This window comes from Egretta garzetta, unplaced genomic scaffold (genome assembly GCF_000687185.1).
Source record: "Egretta garzetta isolate BGI_Z169 unplaced genomic scaffold, ASM68718v1 scaffold85, whole genome shotgun sequence".
NCBI classification, from domain to species: domain Eukaryota; kingdom Metazoa; phylum Chordata; class Aves; order Pelecaniformes; family Ardeidae; genus Egretta; species Egretta garzetta.
In genome coordinates, this window is record NW_009259718.1 from 3,945,056 (window position 1) to 3,948,446 (window position 3,391).

Below are 3,391 nucleotides of genomic sequence, written 5' to 3' on the forward strand. Positions count from 1 at the left end.
CCACCTTAAATCATCTCACAGCATCTGTGACAACTTTTTTGAGGCCAGATTCTCACCTGGACACTAGTCCCTATTTAGTCTCTCAGGGCTGAGTGAAGACTGAGCTGCCTATGTCCAGACCACGTCTAACCTTGTCCTATTAAGAACTGTCTTTGGAAATGGAGTGTTGGTGCAGGGAACAGCCGCTGGCTGATTATATCTGCATTCTGGTGCCAGTTCACACCTTTTGCCTGCCCTCTGCATGCAGGCTTGCACTGGGGCTCAGTTAAGTATCTTCATCCTAGGTTGCGTTTCCAGCCACATCTGCATCTGTTGCCAAGCCCTGCTGTACAGCAGGGGTGGGTAGCAGCTACTGAGCATTTTAGATTTACAGAAAGGTAAGGCAGTGAGGGATATTTGGACATCCCTAATCCAACTGCAGATCCCTAATCCAACTCCCTGCTTGCAACAGGCCTGACGTGAATGCTAGACCAGGTAGCTGTGGGCCTTATGAATGACCACGCACTGCAAATTTTGTACTTCCTGTACTTTCTCCTCTTGTAGTTTCCCCAATGTACAGAACAATGGCAAGGGCTTATCACCACTAAAAGCATGTGAGGGATCCCAGCAGACCCTTCTTTGTTCTTTACCAAATGCATGGGCATCACGGGACACAAACTAGGTCCTTCATAGGGCACTGGGTGTGTGGTCAAAGGGATGGTTCAGTACATGTTCTTCCACCCATGCTTCTTGCTATGTTTCTTCCTTCAGTATTTTATTTATTTGCTGCTTAAAGCTCCAAGAAATCTTAGAATCTCTTGTCTCTTGGTGTTGGCCTTACATCCAGCTGGGAGGTACCAGCAAATGAAAATTTGTGCTTTGAGATCCTTATACCTCTACCCACAGTGGTTCTCTTTAGTTTCCATACTTGTCAAGGTGGGCGTGCTGCCATTGTATATTCTGCTTCACCACTGTGGTTTCCTCATCTTGAGCTGCTGAGCCTCATTATGGTCCTGGGTTTTCTTGAATTACAACAACCACCTGATCTCTTGTTTTGGCTCCCAGGCTCCTGCCTTTTTTGCCTGTGTGTGCTGAAATCTTTCCAGCCCTGGAAGGGGCTCAGACCAAGTTTTCTCTGGAGAAATGCTCTAGGGATGGTGGCCTGAAGTGGGTGTTCATGGAAAGAATGTAAGGGCAAGCACATAGTGGATAGTCTCGTATTCTCTAGGCATCTGCTGCTTTAAATACTGCCTGACCCAGAAGTTGCATCAGTATGTTTGCTTAATAGCCTTTGGTGAATTTATTCTCTGCCTGTGTCTTGTTGATTTTTAAACCAGGTGGTGCTTTTGGTCTTTACAATGTCTTGTGGATGCACAGAAGAATTGTGCTTAGATATCCAAAGTATTTTATTTTGTTTTAAGCCTGCTACCTCCTCCTTGGTGGTCTCCATCTTCTGGTACTGTAAGATATAGCAAATAATGTGGTTCTAATAGAGTCCACATCTTCCCAGGGCCAGCCGTTTCCCTACCTCTGTACCCCATGCTTCTATATCCTTTCTACTTTTATAGTATTGTTCCCAGTATTTCCTTCGTGTCCTATGTGGAATAATTGCCGGAGGTGACTTAGAAATTAAACTTATATTTACATTTTAAAGAAAGGTACAGCACTGAAGAAGCTTCCAGGGTGGAGTGCGGCTGATATGCCAGGAATCCATTCCATGGAAGTTCCCCAGGCCTGCAACCTTAGATGTTGGCAACACCAGGGGAACTTGGTGTGCTGACTCCAAGAGGAATTGCACAGAGGGTGGAGCAGAGTGGAGACACTGTGGCCAGGCTCTGTGATAATATGGGAACTTGAAGGTACCATGGAACTGATAGGCTGCATATTTGCTACCCTGGGCCAACAGTCTGTCATGTTTTTGCCAAAATGCTGTCCTTTTGGTGAACTTTGCTCATTATAATATCATTATAATACCAAAACACACCTCCATCCCAAAAGCTACCCACCTCCAAGGTGCGACCACCCCTCACTGAGCTTGCGCTTTGAATTTTTCTAGTTTATACCTTTAAAAGCGAAGCAAGAAAGTTTTACACCAATCATAACCAAGGTGTGTATGACCAGAGTCACTCAAGCTCCGCTTGAAAGGTAAAAAATGATATAAAATAGCTTAAGGGAGAGAGGATGTTAGGCAAGATGACAGCATCATGTACTGCTCTGACTTCTGACTTCTGGGATCAGTCGACGGGCTGAGCCTCTCTTCCCCCCCATCGGGACACCTTTGGGTAAGATTTGAAGACTTGGTGACACCAAGTGCCTGCCCAGGAACTTAGAAATCTCTATAGAGTCACTTTATATCTGTTAACGTGTTTGTAGCCAAGTGGTGTTACTCATATTCTTGGTATTTGCATGTGCTTTCCAGACAGTGAATTTATCACTGGCAATCCAAAAGAACCTGTGTATCTGTTGCTTTAATAAATTGCACTATTCATTAACCTAGCCATGATAGTTCTCGTTGGACGTGACCAAACTCTTGAAGCATGGCTGTGGTAGTTCATGGAACACGACCAGACTGAAGGTGTATCATGTTACTTGTGCATCCGTAATCGTGATAGTTCAGTACACTGAATGCATCTGGACTTACAGCGACGAATTTGGCATCACTCTAAATTACTTTAGCCTTTTAACGTGACACCCCAGCCTGCCTTGGGGCCCTGATCACAAACACCATGCCTCTTTCTGCTCCTCTGAGTCAGTCCCTGATGCTTGGAAATCTTTTGGCGGGCAAGTCTGTTGCTGAGGAAGGACTGAAAGCAGCACAGCAGCTCTCCCAGCAGCTCTCCTGCCCGCAGGAGCAGAGCAGCCGCAGAGATGGGCCAGCATGACCTGGTCAGAGCAGACTCTGGCAGCTCCTCCATGCAGTAGTCCCTCGTTCATGTAGGCATGTGTTTCCTTGCTCCCATAAAAGATAAGAAGAGAAACCTTGCACTGGTCACCATTATGCTTAGTATGGGAAAGCCTTGTCTGGTATTTTCTGATGCTTTTGGGTGCCTGATTTGAGACACGTGAAACCTTAAAACTCTGTAACTGTACCTGACTTTAGGTATAGAGATCCCCTGAAAAACTGATGCTGGGTGGGCAGATTTTTTGGAAGCTTTTCAATGTCTCTGTTGCATTTCTTAAGCAGAAGTGACACCTAGTGTTGAGTCGAGGGCAGGTCAGAGTCTGTCACACTGTTGGACCAGGCCACTAAAGGGTTTAGGAGCACAACCTGCTCATAAAACATGAGAGGCATAAAATGCTGGATGCATTTTCTGAACGTGCGACTCTTGTGAGCTTGAGAGGCTTTCCCAGACAAATGTGGTGCTGTGAAGCTGCGACCTTTTGTGGGTTTGTGGCCCTTCCCTCCCCCCTC